The following is a 20524-nucleotide window of genomic DNA, read 5'->3' as shown; positions in this document are numbered from 1 at the left end:
ATAACATACATTAACACAATAAATTAAACAAATTGACATAATTTACATTTATGGCAGTTAAACCCGGTTTGAGTTTCACCTCCACAAATAAACGGCAAAGACGTGGAGGGTCAAATGTCACCTCAAGCAAAGTATCCGGTCGTTAAGTCTGACGTCACTAGCCGTGTCTGGGCCTAAACTCCACTGCAGGTCCATATATCAAATGATCACTGTGGCATTACTGAGAGTTGAAAAACTGTCTAAAGTCTTTCATCTTTAATAAAATGATCAGCGTTCTGCTTTACCAGGTGTAACAATTGAGTTTAACATCCAGGCATCCATGAAAACGGAATTTATGACATTTAACAGAGTTAGAAGTTAGCAGGAAGTTAGCTCGCTAGCTTCCATCTAAATACAATATAGCATGTCCTGACTGCGGGGTTTTGGAAACAAATTAAAACATACAGCACTGCTATCACTTCCAACATAAATGAAGACAGAAAACTAAACAGCAGCGTTTGTAGGGTTACTGAAGTTTGGCTAGCTGGTATATAATGATGTGCTACGTGACCGCTAGTGACACAGCTATGTTAGCATAATATAAGCAAGCTAACTTTTTTTCCACTCGATAAAAGTTAACGTGAGGGTTCTCAGTGGTCAGGAACAAATGCAATCGCATGGCAGGATGCTGTAAACGGACCAAACTTCAGCCATATTAAACGCAGACTACTTTAGGCCCGGAAGTAGGATTCGTCACGTCATCACTTAACGACCGGATAAGGAGGGAGGAGCCTGGCCTACAGGCCTGACACGGGACGGCGTGTTACCTTTCAAATCACACAACACTAACTCCACTTTGGACCCGCCCACTTTGTGTCGCTGTGGTTATTTTTCCGCTCTCTCTCCGTGTCCGCTGCTTCCATTAATGTTTCCATGGTGATCCAGCTGTGGAATTCTGTCCCACTGTTATTACATTTCTCTGAAATGTGGCTCGCCGTGCGTCCTCACCAGCTGCCGATGAGCATAAGAGTGTACCTCGCACAGTAACCGTGGTGATACCTGAGCGCCCTGAGGGTCGGCTCGAAGCGCGTTAGAAACAAGTTTACTTCCTGCTTTCACCTGTTAGCTGTGAGTGGATCTTTATGGGCAGTGACGTACTCCTGAACCTCTGGGACAGAAAGTGTGGCCTAAGGCTTTCAACAGTTTGAAGTCAGTCATGAGTCCACTCTGATTTATTATAAATGTTTAAATAGTTTCCTAAATGTAAAAAGTCTGTAGGCTGAGAGCAGGCGTCACACGAGAGACCTGCTTCTGTGTCAGTCGGAGTCTGTGTGAGCAGGACGTCTCCTGTGCTGATCATCTGTGCCTGTGTGTGCAGGTCATCAAGACTCGGTCTCTGAGGAGCTATAAGTGGGATCGTTTGGAGCCCGGCAGGCGGTACTGTGTCGCCGTGCGATTCTACGACAATATCGAGGACATGCCCTCCAACTTCAGCCCGCCTGAGTGTGCTACAATACCAGCCATCTTCTCTCCAGGTGCACACACACACACACACACAGTGATTTCAGTTAGCTCGCTGTCAGGTGGAAGATGGGTGAAGCTAAAGGAGCAGCATCATGAACACTGCTGTTAGCCTGCAGTGAAAAATGTCATGTCGTTCAGAGCGTGCGTGTTAATAACTTTACGTCAGGACTCTGTGGAGCTCCACGTGCTTCCTTTACGTCGTTTTTCAAAGCTGTGCCAAGTTTCAGCCCCCTCAGGTTGAACTGTGAGATACAGCGTTTGTGTGTTCGCTGATTTAGTTTTACTCACTGGAAAAATCAAGTTGACACATGCAGGTGACAATAAAAAGCTTTTAGTCCACAACATTCATGCTGAGCTTCTGCTTCTGTTGTGATTGTAAATGGAGGGAATTCCCCATGAAACACACTTCCCACGCTATCCTCAGGGAATCTGACTGATAAGCAAGTCACGGCTAGAAACAGCAGTGCTAGTACTACCTGCAGTAGTACTACATGTACTAGTACTACCTGGGTCATCACACTTGTGTGGTGAGGAAAACAAACATACCCAACAGCGTCGAGGAAGTGTTTTCTGTTTTTCAGACGCCTACGTGTATAACCTGGAAAAGTTTGATTCCTTTAACCTGTGGCTCCTCACAGACCTGCGCAGACAGAAGGTCAGAGGTCACATGGTTTTCCAGGGTTAGGTAGGTCAGCCTGACCTGCTAACGGTCCAGCCTCGCGGCCTCAGAGAGAGTGGAGGTCATTTATGCAGCGGGTGATTGGCTGAGAGATGTGCAGCCTTCCGTTCCGGCGGCGTTGTTGGAGCTGACGACTGTAACATGATGTGAACATTTAAACGTTGCTGTTTTCAGGCTGATGAGACTAATGTTCATCTCTAAACTCGTTGTGTTCCTGCGTGCAGACCCGCTGATCTCGGGCATGTTGTGCTCGTTGGTGATCGTCACCATGTTCTTCATCTTCATGCTGATCGTGACCGGGTTCATCTGTCTGAGACGGACGCTGCTGCCGTCGGTTCTGGTAAGTTCTGCAGTCAGAGCATCACACACTGAACACGTCACCAAAGGAAGACGATTTGTTCTAGCATCTGATTCCTTCAGGTTTCAGTCGTCAGCGCTCGCAGGTCTGTCTGATGTTCGACCTTTGTTGTTGTTTCACAGTTTCAAAGAACGCCATCTCGATCCGTGTGACGAGTGGCTCTTATTTTGAAAGTTCAGTTGTTTTCAGTTATAAAATAAAGTTTCCATCCTGTACCCGCACCGCTAACTGGACCTGACCTTTCACTTCACCATCCAGCAGCAAACGGGTCAGAGGTCCTGAGTTTGAGCCTTTGAAGCGAACTCGAGGACGCTGGTTTATTAAAACGTGATACGATCGTGCTGTGATAGTCACGTAGTTTCAGTCTCACTCCTGTCACTTCTCATTGCTTCATCACAGCAAAGTGTTTTCCACTCGAACAGATCCGCGTGTCTAAAGCACCAGAACGATCTCATCAGAAATATTCCCGTTGATCTGCAGAGAACACGAGTGGGAACGTGTGAAGTGTTCTTTCTTTCTGTGGTTTCACATCTCTGTCATCTCACATCCTTTGATACGTATGAAGCATAAATCTGAGTGCAGATTACACCATCAGAGGCTTTAACTGGACTCTAATGTGGTGGAATCGCCCAGGGTCGGGCTCTCTGCTACAGCTGGAGTCGCAGGCCAAACAGTTAACGTGCTGTTTGCTGTTTGTGGTCGGACGGCGAGCGCTCAGCGTTTTCTGAGTAAAGACACAGGAAGAAACAGCAGCAGGCGGAAACTCTGCCAGAGCTGCGGTTATCGGTGGTGTACAAAGAAAGAGAGGCAGCTGCACAGACTCAGGGCGCTGCTAAAGAGCTCGCACACACAGTCAGAGCGTGCAGGCAGGATCTGCTTCGAGAGGTGAAACACAGCCATGTTTTTACAGCTCGTACCGCAGTAAAATCCCATTTGCTCCCATTTCAGTCACAGCAGCGCTGAGACCCCCTCGGCTGCTCGCTCACCGAGACACTAATCGCTCCATTTATAACGTGCCGTGTTATTCCTGGTGTGGAGATGCCAGCAAACAACTTCTAACATTCCTGCATCGGCACAAGCCGTCCATGTTTAAAGCGCTCACGAGACTAAACTGTGATGTTTGTCCACAGAGATCTCACAGTGATTCTGTTTCACAGTGTCTCACGTCCCTCTGGTCACATTTCAGACGCTTCGTGATAAAAGTAATGTTTTCATATCAGGGCTGAGAGCTCAGAGCTGGAACGCAGGAAGAACCCCACCCCGGCCCGCTCTCCGTGCAGTGTTCAAAAGCTGCTTTTAAGTTTGGCTTTTATTTTCTGCTTTTACTTCGAGCCTGCAAACGTTGGCCAGCCCTCTGAGGTGAAACCAGAGCAGCGTTTCTGTGGTTTTGTGAGTGAGTGTTGTTTATCTGAAAGTTTAACGTCTTCGCCGTCTATCCGGGACTCCGGTGTACCCCAGGGTAGTGTTCTCGGCTCATTGTTCTTCTGAGTTTATCAGAAGAACAATAATCACGTCTTCTCACGTGATTATTTATCTGTAAAAACGTTCGTAACCACCTGTTTGCTGGGATATGAAGGTCGTGTGGTTTATGAGCATGAATGAACCCCGGGCTTATTTTTTTTTATTTTTTTTTTTACATTGTCTCTTTGATTGAGAGAAAGCAATTGAACAGAATAGTAGTATGGCTTTTTATACTGTCTTTGCTTTCACATTTTTAAACTTGTAATTGAAAAGAAAAAAGAGAAAAAAAGACTTGGGTAAGGGGGCAGCAGGGCAGGCAAGTTAGCATCATATGATTGTCATGGGAATTTAACTCAGGGCTTCAATGTAAAAAATAAGAAAGCATGGTTCATAAAAAATCACAGCTCACAGGCTTAACATATTGTGTCCATTTACACCATATTCTGTAGAAAGTATCCCTCTGAAGTTTAAGAGAAAATGACAATTTTTCCATGGTATAGATCTCTTGTACAGAATGTATCCAATCTTCCATCGTTGGTGGTTCAGGCTTAAGCCATCTCCTCGTAAGAGGCTTTTTACTCGCGGCCAGTAGGATATACAAGAGTCTTCTGAAAGTTGTCTCATGGTGGACAACTTTCACTTTAGACCTTGGGTTCTTCTGGATCCGATAAACTAGGTCATCCAATTGCCCCAGGACAAAGAATGCCCAGATAGCAAGGAAACATTGAAACAATGTTGAGTCAATATCAGGCGACGTCATTGAAGCAACGTTGAAGTGTGACGTTGACCCAACATCACTCTTGCACCCATTTTTAACGTTGAAACAACGTCAGGTTTTGATGTTGAATCAATGTTGAAACCTGACATTGATTCGACGTTATATTTTCTAACACTGTTGACATTGAAACAATGTCAGATTCTGATATTGAAACACTGTTGAGATATGGTATTGATTTTCCACCTCTTTCGCACAGTTGCTTTTTATTGAAAAAAACCAAAAAAGGTCAATAGACATGTATCATTTGCAAAATACTTTATTAAAAGACAAAGTTTCCTATTTACATTTCTATGTTTCACGTCACTTTTTATTATTTACTCCGGGATGGGGATGGATGATGTGCGTCCTGCGCGCCACCCGTACGATCTGGAGCATATCTGAGCCATTTCTGGACTGCTTGAGCAAAGACCAACTCAGACATAGAGTTCGCCCCTACCTGCTGCGCCAGGCCATCTAGGACAAAAATAGACACACACACAAAAAAAGGGAATTAGAGCACATGAATAAGCTCTTGTTAATTGTCTTCAGCAGGGAGAAAGTATGTAAACTCCTAGGCTGATAAACATGAAAGTCACCAGGCGGAAATCAGCAAACTGCCGCATTTGATTCCCAAAGAGCTATAAGCTGAAAATGCGATATGTCTTAGCATGGTGTGCCGTGTATCCTTTAAAAAAAAAAGAAAACATGGGTCCTCGGGCTGTACAAAGTGTACAACCCGAGGACAAAACAAGCCGAAGACCAAAGACTCCATCTCCAGATTAACCGGACATGAAAGTCTTGTTATTAAGAAAGACAAAGTAATATAGCAAAAAACAGACATAGGAAATGTGAAACGCACCCAGCACATCAATTGATCCCTTTATTGTTCACTTTAGGCTCATAAAACTACAATAAATGTTAAAACTTACCAAATATGCATCTGCACAGCGCTGTCTCTTTAAATGCCCTTTTTTGCTTTGTCTGGTCCTTGTTTTTTTTTCCCCTGTCCAGTTGAGTACAGAGGCCAGCTCCTTTGTAATGGCATAAACCATTACACGGCGGACTCGCACCTCCAGTGTGGTCCAGCAGCACCAATCAACGCAAAGCGTCTCACCTATAGACACATTTTATGAGATGGAATTAGCGAGTCTCATGTCTTAAATGTGTATGCAAGTGCCTGTGTGTTTACTTAATGTAATTGATGATAGAAACATGTCATTTAGTTTTCCCTAAAGCCTGATTTTCAAGTCATACAAAGAATAAACCAAAGTATTGGCAGTGCAATGTATTTCTATTCCCTTGTGTTGGATATTCATTTGTTAGTTCTTGTAACTGCTAAAAGTGTTTACTAGTTTTTGCCTGTCACATATATTTGTTATACCATGTAAACTGTGAAATTCCAAGATTTTCAAACTTGCCTTGTAATAGTGGCCTCACAGAGTCTCTGGAATCTACAGAAAAAAAAATCACAACAAGATGACATTCAGGAGTATAAATTAGGGGTTTTTTTTAGATAAGAGTACAATGACATTGTGATGCAGCTTTAAAGCTTTTTTAAAAGCATACCATCTATAGGGAAGACATCAGACTCTGCATGCTGGGGAGATCGCAAAGCTGTGTCGGTTTGTGCCGGAGTGGCGAAAGGTGCCGGAAGCTGGGTGGGGCATTATGATGGTTGCTATCAGTGGGCTGGGGGGCAGACTGCGGAGTGATGAGGGCTGTTTAGAAAAAGATAATTTTTTAAGTATTTAAGAATACAGACAACTTGTCAAAAAAGTTTCCTTGTGTCAGACACAGATATGTACACAGACACTAGACAGTATTTTATTACCTGGTATTTTCACTCGAGGGGCCTGGGGAAACCGTTTTTTTGTAGGCTGCTCATCCTCTGAGTCCGTATATGTGTACAGGGGATTTGGTCTAAAGAAAATAAATTAAAAACGGTCTTAAGTAATTTTAAATATGCTTTTGGCATATTGTTTCCTAAAGTTAGTTTGATTTCTAACAACACACACAGGAAACAGAGACGTGCAAGAAGGTACAGTATACAATGAATTTTTGAAGTGCACAAGTGTACACGGCTTTGCATTTTTAAAAAGTTTACAAACTTCCACTTTTTGGACTATATTATGTGGCGATATTGCAGTATGCAAGCACCACAGATATGTATAAAAGACAAGATCATAAATTCTTAACAATCAAAGATATGTTTGTGAATAAAAAGGTTTTACTTGTGCTTTCTTTTAAGACTGGTCTGGGTTTCTTCTTCGGACTGAAGGTCAGACGTATCACAGCGTTCACGTGGATATCTCTGAAGACTGCGTTCTGCTTCGTGAAATGTGCCTGGAAATACAAACACAATGTACGGCCAGACATACATTACGTGTGGACAAAAGGTGCAAACGCATAGAAAAATCAGCGGTTTCAAAAATACGCTGGTACGTGTGGACGTAGCCTTATTCATTATTCAAGGCACAAACGGAAAGTCATGTACGCGTGCAACGTAAAGTTAGGTGAGCGTGCAACGTACAGTCACGCATGCTGCGTGAGCTTTCAAACTGAGTCTAAAGTTCGCATTGAAGCGAGTGCTCACCAATCATCAAAAGTAACAAAGTCACTGAACACGTTTATACAGTTAACTTTACGTTTATCAATCATATATCACAGATTTAGAATTATTTGTAGTACTAAGCAACTACAGAGCGAAAGTCTGGGTCAAGCGCCGAGGCGACGGCAAGAACAAAGGAAACCTCGAAGCGTTAAAGCTAGCTTTGTAAGGGAATATAACGAAGAAATTATGAAACAAAAATGTTTTCTTTGTTGATATACTTTGTTCGCAGTGCAATTTATTTGTTGCCAGATTGTAAGAAGTAGACACAATTTAAAAAACTCGTTAATGTACAACATTAACAAGTTTTTTTTTTTAATGTTATTCAAATGCAAACATGGAAATACCGAGTAGGAAAAAAAAATCATTCATTCTTACCTTATACTAATCGTGGTGCGGGCCAGTGCAGTGCATGAACTGATGCCTTCTCCGGTCAATTCCGCTGAGAGTAAATTAAATGTCCCGCTCTACTGTAGAAGACAATGAATACCGGGGGAGGGGGGGGGATGTACCAATGTGAGAGGGGTGCTGCGGAATAGTCCAAGTGATCGCTGCTTTAATTTCCCGGTCAACTATACATAAATTGCACGTATACACGATTTTTTAAAGCTGGTGAACTAGACCAAGTCATTGATAACAAATGAACAATAAATCTACTTTCTCTGGTACTTTATACCCGATCAGTTGCAATGCAATTTAATGCTCAACTACAAATCGATGGTTTTTGATGGTGACCGGAGCCGAATGATCGTCAACTATAAATAGACGTTTTCTCGATGTTGTTGTTGTCACCTGGTCGACTATAAATAGATCAAATATCAATGACAAAAAAACAACGGTGAATCAACATCGTTACAACGTCCCTATAGTAAGACCGTTGGTTTACCACAGTATTTCAACGTTGTTACAACATTGGCATTTCAACCCCGACCATATACGACGGTTCGGATGAAAAATCAACATAGATTCAATGTCGTCTTGCTATCTGGGCAGTCCTTCATACGATGGGAGGAACTTTTTGACCTTGTTCTTGATGTGATGTGTTCCTTTGATGAGATACCACACAGGATCTCCAGTCTTGTACTGTGTGTGGCAACAGTTCTTGTCATATTGTCTCTTTGCGCGCATGACTGACTCACGCATGGCTTCCCTGGTGATGAGGTGGGCCAGCTCCAGCTGCTCAAGCATTTGCTGCACATACTCTGGAGCTGAGGGTTGGTTGTCTGGATCGGGAGGTAAACCTGCGACAAGGTCCACTGGCTCACTCAGTTCTCAGCCAAACATCATGAAGTTTGGGGTGAAACCTGTAGCACTGTGCTTGGTCGCCCTGTAGGCCATAACAGCGTACGGGATCATCAGGTCCCAGTCCCAATGGCAACGTTCTGCTGTGGAGGCCAGGATCTTTTGGAGAGTGGCATTGAAACGTTCAACCTGGCCATCTGACTGGGGTTGGAATGGCGTTTTGTGAGTCTTGTCTATGCCAAACAAACTGCACACACCCTGGAACACATCAGATTCAAAATCGCGTCCCTGGTCACTGTGCACTGCTTGAGGTATCCCATAGCGGCACACCCACTCAGATGCCATGACCTCAGCGACAGTTGCAGCCCGTTCATCTGGGATAGGAAAGACTTCAGTCCACTTTGTAAAGTAGTCTTGTATCACAAGCACATATCGGTTTCTGCGCTCCGTCTCATTCAGTGGTCCCATAATGTCCAGCACAATGCGCTCCATTGGGGCTCCTACCCCGACAGTTCCCATCGGAGCTTGTGGTGTCTTCTGGGGTCGGACTCTGGATGCACAGTTGGTACAAGTACGGCACCAAAGAGTGACGTCTTCCCTCATGTGATACCAATAGAATTGGGTTCGTAGTCTGGCCACAGTCCTCTCGAGACCAAAATGTCTGCCTACTGGCCCTTCGTGCATCTGGCTCATCACTTCTGGTTGTAGCTTGCGTGGCAATACGATTTGGGAGAACTGGGTCTCGTCAAGGCAATAGAAGCGACGGACCAGAACTCCACCTCTGAAGTAGAGCCGTTTCCATTGAGCCCAGTATGTCTTAGTGGCCGGGCTGCATGGCGAAACAGTAGTCCATTGGGGGCGCTCACTGCTGGCCTCCATCCAGGCGCGTATGGGTGCAATGTCTGCATCAGCGTCCTGGGCTTGGCTCAGCTCCCCCGTGGTCCAGCCATGAAACAAAGAAGCAGTATCAAGGGTTTTAGCCACATATATTTTCTCAGTCAGCTTTACAGTGTGTGTATTAGTGGGAATGTTCTGGTGTGATATGTCTGTGTTAGTGTGAATTATCTGTGCTGAGATGTCTGTGTTGGTAGGAGTGTTTTGACATAAAATGTCTGACATAGTAAGAGCAGTTTGGTCTAAAGTCTTTGTGTCTGGTGTAGGGGTGTTATGACCTACCCCACTGGACACACCGCTGTAGTAGCCGGTTGTCCCTCCACCCTCACGGGACTCGGCAACAGGGAGCTTGTGTCAGAGTCCAACTCGCATTGGACTGCCAGATGACTGGTCCCCCCGAGATGTGTGGAGGGGTCCTGCACTTTGCATGGACAGGACTGGCGACAGGGTCTTCTGGAGAGGCTATCAGCATTGGTGTGCACTCGACCTGGACAGTGGATGATCTTGGCAAGCTTCTCAAGCCATCGAGCTAACTGTCCCTCTGGCTCTTTCATTTTGTTAGTCATTGCAGGCTGCTGTGGTCTGTACACACTTTGAAAGGCCGTCCGAGGAGGTACTGGCGAAAATGGGACGTGAAATCCACGACGGCTAGTAGTTCACGTCGTGTGGTGCAGTAGTTTTGTTCAGTTCTTGATAGCTTACGACTGCCATATGCCAACACGTTCCACGCCCTGTTGCATCTGTGACAGCACCGCGCCGATGCCCGTGTCGCTGGCATCAGTGTCTAGTATCATTTCACCATGGTAAAGTGGCTAACCAAGAACAGGGGCAGAGGTGAGCCGACACTTTAGCTTGTCGAAAGCTGCTTGGTGCTCAGCTTGCCACTGAAAATGTGCATTCTTCTTGGTCAGGGGTTCGGCTATAGAGGCAAAGTCTTTCACGAACCAGCAATAGTATGAGGCCAGGCTGATGAAGCGTCTGACCTCCTGGATGGACGTAGGTGTGGGCCACATCTGAACTTTTTGAACTTTGCTGGGATCGGTAGCCACACCATGCTCGGATACCACATGGCCAAAATAAGCAACTTCGCGGCGAAAGAGGCAGCATTTGGCAGGTTTCACTTTCAAGTTAGCTTGTTGAAGTCTATAAAATACCTGGCCAAGCCGTTGCAGCATCCCCGACACGTCCTTAGCCAGCTCGATGATGTCATCCAAGTAGACCAGGCAGGTCTCCCACCGCATGCCAGCCAGGACGCGGTCCATCAGCCGCTGGAACGTCGCCGGGGCATTGCATAGTCCAAATGGCATGACGTTCCATTCAAAGAGGCTTGTCCTAGTGCAGAAAGCGGCGGCCCTGCATGCTCTAGGCGTCAGCTCAACCTGCCAGTAGCCTGATGCGAGGTCTAATGTGCTGAACCATCTGGCAGTCGAGAGTATGTCCAGCGTGTCCTGGATGCGGGGTAGCGGGTAGGCGTCTGTTATGGTGCGGTCATTGAGAGCCCTGTAGTCAATGCAGAGACAGTATGTCCCATCTTTCTTACACACCATAATGATGGGCAAGGCCCAGCTGCTACAGCTGCGTTGGGCGAGACCGCTCTGTAGGCTGTCGTCGATCTGCTGATCAGCATGTTGCTGCTTTTCCCCTGCCATTCTTCGTCGATGTTGTTTGACTGGGGCACCAGGACGGGTTATGATGTCGTGCTGCACAAGGCTGGTTCGGCCCAGGTCGGCAGGCCCTGTACAAAACACATGTCGATAAGTGCAAAGCAAGCATTTCAGTTGGAGCTGTTCATAGTCATTGAGGTCTGTGGAGCTCTGGGCATAGAGCTCCTGCAGGTGCAGAGGAACCACAGGAGGGCTGGTCAGTGAATGCAGCTGGGGAGACTATTGTGCTTCTCAACAAAACCTTTGGTGGGACTAAGCATCATGTCAACTCGAGCAGCTGCACCTGGATTCACATTGCCTTTCACCATACACTCTTGCCCCGTATCCACCACCACAGTTCTAGCTATTCTCACTGCATGTGACTTTGTACTGGCTTCAGTTTGGTAGTAGGGCACCTCTTCACTGAACAGGATGATGTGGCGTTTGCCAAAATCAAGACGTGCTTCAGCTTGAGTGAGGAAGGGATGCCCAAGCATCACCTCATTTCCTGCTATATCTGCCACCAGGAAATCAACATCCACCTGTCGATTGTTGATATTGACAGGTATCTGGGCTTCACCTAGCACCGGCACGTCCCCAGGTCCCACACCAAGCAAGGTCTCAACAACTGAGGGCTGTAGTGGTGGCCTCACGTCTGGGTGGATGGAGTTGTAGTAGGACAGCGGCAGCACGCTCCTTCGGGCCCCACTGTCCAAAACAGCACATACCTCCACCTCGTAGAGGCACATGGGGATCGTCTCATCTTTGTCTTTTTCTCTGACCACAGCAGCTCGGGGCCGGCGTTCAGCTGAGTTACGGGGCTCCTGGCTGCATGGCACTGGTTACATAAGATGCAGCCCTTTTGGTGGTTTCGTGGCGGTTCGTATGCACAGGCAAGTGTGGCTGGGCGCCTCTCTAACAACTTCTGTACTATTTCTGCATCACCCAGCCCATTTGTGAAAACTTCAACAGCTATAGAGTCTTTTTCAATCTCTGCTCTATCACCATACGCAACAGCCACTTTCCCATAAATGTCATCTCTGAAAACATGCAGGGCCTCACCAGGTTTACTCACTCACTGCCTCAGTTCTACAGCAACAGCAGCAGCATGGTCAGAAGAAGGGCCGTATGCAGTTTCCAGTTCGTCCGCCAGGTGGCGGTAATCCCATTTTGATGAGCGGGGATTTCTGTGGATAATGGCCCCTGCTGCTCCAACTAGGCAGAACTTAAGCTGAGTTGTCATTGTCTTTTCTGACCAATAGTTGGCTTCAGCGCAGCTCTCAAACCTGTGCAGAAATTCCTACCACGGTGTGGTTGATTGATTGATTGATTGATAATACTTTATTCATCCCGAGGGAAATTGGGTTAAGGCTGCCAGCCGTGCCAGCGCCTTCCGACTATAAATACATTACACAAACATCACATGGGGAAGACAGGTCAGAGAGGTATAACAATGGAAAATGCACAACATGAGGAAAGACGAAGAGAAAAAAGAACTCCCCTCAGACTGAGCTCCAACAGGGAGATCAGTTTGAGAACAGAAAAAAACACCTCAGCACATGAATCATCACATCTCACAACATAAAGACATAAGCTTCGAAGGCGTTTGGAGGGGGGGGGGGGGGGGGGGAGTGTAGGTCTGTGTCAGTGTACATGCGTGTGTGTGTGTGTGTGTGTGTGTGTGTGTGTGTGTGTGTGTGTGTGTGTGTGTGTGTACTTGTAAACCATGCCGGGAGGGGACCTGAACCTGATTACACACCGCCACGTGGGGACCTGATTCACGGTGGGGACCTAAAATCAGGTCCCCACGGGCAAAACCTCACCAGAGGCTCTAAAACAGTATTTGAACATGCCCCATGCAGTTTTCTCAAAATGTCCCCAGATGGTCAAAACCTGACAAAAATCTGTGTGTGTGTGAAATCCCTGCGCCTCTAGTGAACACACAGTGGTACCGCAGTCCCCATGAGGACGCATTTTCTGGTGGTGTGTGTCAAACGTTGCCCACTCAGTATCGGCCCCTAGTTGTAAAGTGTTGTATTACAGTTTGGAAGTTTATGTTAAACTTAGTAACCTTTTTTAAAAAAATTAAATATATATGATATTTTTAAAATTACATTATAAATAAAAAAAAAATGATTAAAATAGCCTTTACAGACTTAAAATAGCATATTTTACATTGCTTTAAATAAAAATAATTTTATTTAAAGCAATTTTAATAATTTTTTTTTGTTTTTTTTTTGCTTTTCAGTCCCCTTTAATACCATTTATTCATTCTTTTTTGTTGTTCCTATTATTATATCAGCATAATTTTATTTTCATTTTGATCTTTCATAAAACAAACAAACACAATGAAACAAACAAATGAACAAACAAACAATAACACAAAAAATTAAAATAAAACAATTTACATTTTTCTTCCGAGAACAATAACCACTGTTTGATCTGAATTTAGAAGCAGAAAGTCATCCAGGTCTTTAAGACATTCCTGCAGTTTAACTAATTGGTGTGTGTTATCTGGCTTCATGGATCGATAGAGCTGGGTGTCATCTGCATAGCATTGAAAATTTATACCATGTCTTCTAATGATACTGCCTAAGGGAAGCATATGTAATGTAAACAGAATTGGTCCTAGCACTGAACCCTGTGGAACACCGTAGCTGACCTAAGAAGGCTCATTTGTGCCTTATCCTGACACTGGGACTCTTGGTGGCGCTGTCACTTGGTGTTCGCTCGCTCTGCGGTAGAGTATCACTTCCTGTTCCTGCTCGAACACAGTGGTGTTTCTGAGTAGCTTTTCTGCTTAGCAATTCAATTTAAATCTTTTGATACATCCCTTTTTCATAGTATAATCTTAACGTGCTTCATCTGAATCACCCTTTCTGTGTGCTCACTACCTAATTTATAGCCAAAGTATTCACTCACTGTCTCTGTACTGTTTCGCTAGCTTAGCTTAGCTCATAGCCGACTCGTTAGCACTATGGCTACTTCACCTGTCCCTCCTGCACTTTCCTGCTCATTGTGTCAGATGTTTAGTTACTCCTCGGCCTCCTTTAGCAGTAATGATACCTGTAACAAATGTAGCGTATTTGCAGCTCTGGAGGCCAGGATTACTGAATTGGAGACTCGGCTTCGCACCCTTCATTCACCCGTAGCTAGCCAGGCCCCTGTAGCTGGTGCAGCCGAAGATAGCGCAGGCCCCGCTAGCTGTTCCCCGGCAGACCCCAAGCAGCTGGGGAAAGAGGGCGGCTGGGTGACGGTGAGGAGGAAGCATAGTCTTAAACAGAAGCCCCAGGTACACCACCAACCTGTTCATGTGTCTAACCGTTTTTCCCCACTCGGCGACACACCCGCCGGGGGTCAAACTCTGGTAATTGGTGATTCTGTTCTCAGACATGTGAAGCTAGAGACACCGGCAACCATAGTCAATTGTCTTCCAGGGGCCAGAGCAGGCGACATTGAAGGAAATTTAAAACTGCTGGCTAAGGGTAAACGTAAATACAGTAAGATCATAATTCACGTCGGCAGTAATGACACCCGGTTACGCCAATCGGAGGTCACTAAAATCAATATTGAATCGGTGTGTAACTTTGCCAAAACAATGTCGGACTCTGTAGTTTTCTCTGGTCCCCTCCCCAATCAGACCAGGAGTGACATGTTTAGCCGCATGTTCTCCTTAAATTGCTGGCTGTCTGAGTGGTGTCCCAGAAACGATGTGGGCTTCATAGATAATTGGCAAACCTTCTGGAGGAAACCTGGTCTTGTTAGGAGAGACGGCATCCATCCCACTTTGGATGGAGCAGCTCTCATTTCTAGAAATATGGACCAATTTATTAACCCCCCCAAAATATGACTATCCAGAGTTGGGACCAGGAAGCAGAGTTGCAGTCTTACACGCCTCTCTGCAGCTTCTCTCCTCCTGCTACCCCCCCAAAAACCCATCTCCATTGAGACGGTGTCAGCTCCCAAAAAGACAAAAAACAAACCAAAAACCAGCAATAAACAACTTAAACATAAAAAATCACAAAGAAAGAACAATACAGTATCCACATCTGAACCAAAGAGTAAAACAGTGAAATGTGGATTATTAAATATTAGGTCTCTCTCCTCCAAGTCTCTGTTAGTACATGACTTGATAATTGATCAACAAATTGATTTACACTGCCTTACAGAAACCTGGTTGCAGCAGGATGATTATGTTAGTTTAAATGAATCAACACCCCCGAGTCATTCTAACTACCAGAAATCTCGAAGCACAGGCCGAGGGGGCGGTGTGGCAGCAATTTTTCACACCAGCCTATTAATTTACGAAAGACCAAGACAGACTTTTAATTCATTTGAAAGCGTGATGCTTAGCCTCGTCCACCCCAGCTGTAAAACTCACAAACCAGTCTTACTTGTTATTATCTATCGTCCACCTGGGCCTTACACAGAGTTTCTCTCTGATTTCTCAGATTTTTTATCTGATTTAGTGCTCAGCTCAGATAAAATAATTATTGTGGGTGATTTTAACATCCATGTAGATGCTAAAAATGACAGCCTCAACATTGCATTTAATCTGTTATTAGACTCAATTGGCTTCTCTCAAAATGTAAAAGAACCCACCCACCACTTTAATCACACTCTAGATCTTGTTTTAACATATGGCATAGAAACTGAACATTTAACAGTGTTTCCTGAAAACCCTCTGCTGTCTGATCATTTCCTGATAACATTCACATTTACAATAATTGATTACACAGCAGTGGAGAGTAGACTTTATCAAAGTAGATGTCTTTCTGAAAGTGCTGTAACTAAGTTTAAGAATATAATCCACCCACTGTTATCATCTTCAATGCCCTGTACCAACATAGAGCAGAGCAGCTATCTGAACGCTACTCCAACAGAGGTCGATTATCTTGTTAATAATTTTACCTCCTCACTACGTACGACTCTGGATACTGTAGCTCCTGTGAAAACTAAGGCCTCAAATCAGAAGTACCTGACTGCGTGGTATAATTCTCAAACACGTAGCCTAAAGCAGATAACTCGTAAGCTGGAGAGGAAATGGCGTGTCACAAATTTAGAGGATCATCATTTAGCCTGGAGAAATAGTTTGCTGCTTTATAAGAAAGCCCTCCGCAAAGCCAGAACATCTTACTATTCGTCACTGATTGAAGAAAATAAGAACAACCCCAGGTTTCTCTTCAGCACTGTAGCCAGGCTGACAAAAAGTCAGAGCTCTATTGAGCCAACAATCCCTTTAACGTTAACTAGTAATGACTTCATGAACTTCTTCACAAATAAAATTTTTATCATTAGAGAAAAAATTACCAATAATCATCCCACAGATGTAATATCATCTACAGCTACTTTTAGTACCATTGATGTTAAGTTAGACTCTTTTTCTCCAATTGATCTTTCTGAGTTAACTTCAATAATTAATTCCTCCAAACCATCAACGTGTCTTTTAGACCCCATTCCTACAAAACTGCTCAAAGAAGTCCTGCCATTAATTAATTCTTCAATCTTAAATATGATCAACTTATCTCTAATAATCGGCTATGTACCACAGGCCTTCAAGCTGGCTGTAGTTAAACCTTTACTTAAAAAGCCATCTCTAGACCCAGCTGTCTTAGCTAATTATAGGCCAATCTCCAACCTTCCTTTCATATCAAAAATCCTTGAAAGAGTAGTTGTCAAACAGCTAACAGATCATCTGCAGAGGAATGGCTTATCTGAAGAGTTTCAGTCAGGTTTCAGAGCTCATCACAGCACAGAAACAGCTTTAGTGAAGGTTACAAATGATCTTCTTATGGCCTCTGACAGTGGACTCATCTCTGTGCTTGTCCTGCTAGACCTTAGTGCAGCGTTTGATACTGTTGATCATAATATCCTATTAGAGCGATTAGAACATGCTGTAGGTATTACAGGTACTGTGCTGCAGTGGTTTGTATCATATCTATCTAATAGACTCCAATTTGTTCAAGTAAATGGAGAGTCCTCTTCACACACTAAGGTCAATTATGGTGTTCCACAGGGTTCAGTGCTAGGACCAATTCTATTTACATTATACATGCTTCCCCTAGGCAGCATCATTAGAAGACATAGCATAAATTTTCACTGCTATGCAGATGACACGCAGCTCTATCTATCCATGAAGCCAGGTAACACACACCAATTAGTTAAACTGCAGGAATGTCTTAAAGACATAAAGACCTGGATGGCCGCTAACTTTCTGCTTCTTAATTCAGATAAAACTGAGGTTATTGTACTCGGCCCTGAAAATCTTAGAAATATGGTATCTAACCAGATTCTTACTCTGGATGGCATTACCTTGGCCTCCAGTAACACTGTGAGGAACCTTGGAGTCATTTTTGACCAGGACATGTCCTTCAACGCACATATTAAACAAATATGTAAGACTGCTTTCTTCCATTTGCGCAACATCTCTAAAATTAGAAATATCCTGTCTCAGAGTGATGCTGAAAAACTAGTTCATGCATTTATTACTTCCAGGCTGGACTACTGTAATTCACTATTATCAGGATGTCCTAAAAACTCACTGAAAAGTCTTCAGCTAATCCAAAATGCTGCAGCAAGAGTACTGACAGGGACTAGAAAGAGAGAGCATATTTCTCCTGTATTGGCTTCCCTTCATTGGCTTCCTGTTAAATCCAGAATTGAATTCAAAATCCTGCTCCTCACATACAAGGTCTTAAATAATCAGGCCCCATCTTATCTTAATGACCTTGTAGTGCCATATCACCCTATTAGAGCACTTCGCTCTTGCTCTGCAGGCCTACTTGCTGTTCCTAGAGTATTTAAAAGTAGAATGGGAGGGAGAGCCTTCAGTTTTCAGGCCCCTCTTCTGTGGAACCAGCTTCCAGTTTGGATTCGGGAGACAGACACTATCTCTACTTTCAAGATTAGGCTTAAAACTTTCCTTTTTGCTAAAGCATATAGTTAGGGCTGGACCAGGTGACCCTGAATCCTCCCTTAGTTATGCTGCAATAGACATAGGCTGCCGGGGGATTCCCATGATGCATTGAGTTTTTCCTTTCCAGTCACCTTTCTCACTCACTATGTGTTAATAGACCTCTCTGCATCAAATCATATCTGTTATTAATCTCTGTCTCTCTTCCACAGCATGTCTTTATCCTGTTTTCCTTCTCTCACCCCAACCGGTCGCAGCAGATGGCCGCCCCTCCCTGAGCCTGGTTCTGCCGGAGGTTTCTTCCTGTTAAAAGGGAGTTTTTCCTTCCCACTGTCGCCAAAGTGCTTGCTCATAGGGGGTCGTATGATTGTTGGGTTTTTCTCTGTATTTATTATTGTGCTATCTACTGTACAATATAAAGCGCCTTGAGGCGACTTTTGTTGTGATTTGGCGCTATATAAATAAAATTGAATTGAATTGAATTGAATTGAAAGTGTATGAAGAGGAGTCCCCATCTACATGCACAAATTGGAGTTTATTACGCTACATTCACACTGCAGGCGAAAGCGCATCAAATCCGACTTTTTCGACCCTATGTGACCCATATCCGATCAGGGTATGACAGTGTGAATGGCACAAATCCGATATTTTCAAATCCGATCTGGGTCACTTTCGTATGTGGTACTGAATCCGATACATATCCGATGAAAGCGACTGCTGTTTGAACGGTCATGTCGCATTAAAACCGTCTTTTACATCACTGACACAAGACAGACGCCAATTATCAGCACCGGAGAAGCGCCCGATAAGACATCGCAAACGCTTACTGGCGATCCTGTGTAGATGTCAGTGAAACTGTTGGGAAGACAACGTTGGAGAAACGTGAACATTTTATTTGTACTGTATAATCTGCAGATTCTGACAGAAATCTGCAACTATCCTTTGAAGCACCGCTCCTCTCTAAAACAGCAATAAGGATCATTATTAGGCCATATGTAAATAACAAAATAACTTTATAAATTAAAGCAAAATTGGGAAACATAAAGTCCGAAGTCTTTATATTAAGAGCCATCAGTCAAACAATACTGTTTGGTCTGGGTCTAAACAGAGTGCGTTGTGTGTGACTTCTTCTTTTGCGCATGCGGGCCGCTTTGAGGGTTCACACTAGAGCGCATTTGCTCACATTTAATTTGTAGTGTGAACAAGCAGACAAAAAAACTCGAATTTGATCAAAAAATCGGAATTGAGCATTAAGACCTGTAGTGTAAACGTAGCCTTAGATAGATATGATACAAACCACTGCAGCGCAGTACCTGTAATACCTACAGCGTGCTCTAATCGCTCTAATAAAATATTATGGTCAACAGTATCGAACGCTGCACAGAGATGAGTCCACTGTCAGAGGCCATAAGAAGATCATTTGTAACCTTCACTAAAGCTGTTTCTGTGCTGTGATGAGCTCTGAAACCTGACTGAAACTCTTCAAATAAGCCATTCCTCTGCAGATGATCTGTTAGCTGTTTAACAACTACTCTTGCAAGGATTTTTGATATGAAAGGAAGGTTGGAGATTGGCCTATAATTAGCTAAGACTGCTGGGTCTAGAGATGCTTTTTGAGTAAATTTATAACTACTGCCAGCTTGAAGGCCTGTGGTACATAGCTGATTATTAGAGATAGGTTGATCAGATTTAAGATTGAAGCATTAATTAATGGCAGGAATTCTTTGAGCAGTCTTGTAGGAACGGGGTCTAAAAGCAGGGGTGCACATAAGTGGTCCGCAGGTGGGCATGCGCTCTCAAAATAAAAGACGTGCACCAGATAAGAAGTTTCGTTTGCGTACATAAGATTTTCTGGAGGAGGACAGACATTTGTTTCGAACTCTAAAAGGGTCGAAGAAGCAAGCTCCTCTTCCGCCCACGCCCCTGGTACCAGGGGCAAAAAGGAGCTAGATCGCGTTTAATCGGTTATAACATGGGGTCAGAAATATAAATCCAGAGATGTGTGTTATCCACAGAAACCTCTGAATGTCCGCCGAAAGCACATATAAACCACTTTTACAACCACAAAACACAACGAAAACAAGCCATGATTAAAAGGCCAGTCACGTAAATTTGCCAAAATCCGAGAAGCAAACAAAACCGAACCAGAGATTCTCCAGACTTCATGTAACCGGTGTTGTGCCAAAAAGTGACTGTCTGCCAAAAACTTATTTCCGGTATTTGCCAAAAACTGACTGCTCTAAGTAACTTGTTGCGCTATAATATGTGAAACATATGTCAAATGCATCCCTTATGGATGACATAAAGTCATATTGAGCCACAAACAACATTCGTGTAACAAGGTAGAAGCCGCAATCAGTTTTTGGCAGTGACTTATATTACAATAGTTCTGTAAAAATATTTTAAGCGAGTATAAAGGACCGGATTGGTTATAATGTAAGTACAATAACACAGAGCTGTAAAGAT

General features: G+C 44.1%; 2 long non-coding RNA genes across 2 annotated transcripts; both read right to left on the bottom strand.

The window, feature by feature from the left end:
• Positions 1 to 5019: 5019 nt before the first annotated feature.
• LOC135933876 (uncharacterized) lies at positions 5020 to 6473 on the bottom strand. Its single transcript, XR_010573977.1, has 4 exons — positions 6325 to 6473; positions 6177 to 6209; positions 5688 to 5872; positions 5020 to 5232 (listed from the first exon to the last, which is right to left on the bottom strand). It is a non-coding gene; the product is annotated as an uncharacterized LOC135933876 (long non-coding RNA).
• Positions 6474 to 6611: 138 nt separating this feature from the next.
• LOC134646421 (uncharacterized) lies at positions 6612 to 7908 on the bottom strand. The gene is made up of 3 exons (XR_010096669.2): positions 7745 to 7908; positions 6990 to 7101; positions 6612 to 6678 (listed from the first exon to the last, which is right to left on the bottom strand). It is a non-coding gene; the product is annotated as an uncharacterized LOC134646421 (long non-coding RNA).
• Between the last annotated feature and the right edge of the window lie 12616 nt (positions 7909 to 20524).

The sequence above is a fragment of the Pelmatolapia mariae genome, linkage group LG16_19 (assembly GCF_036321145.2).
Source record: "Pelmatolapia mariae isolate MD_Pm_ZW linkage group LG16_19, Pm_UMD_F_2, whole genome shotgun sequence".
NCBI classification, from domain to species: Eukaryota; Metazoa; Chordata; class Actinopteri; order Cichliformes; family Cichlidae; genus Pelmatolapia; species Pelmatolapia mariae.
This window is presented reverse-complemented; position numbering and strand designations above follow the sequence as displayed.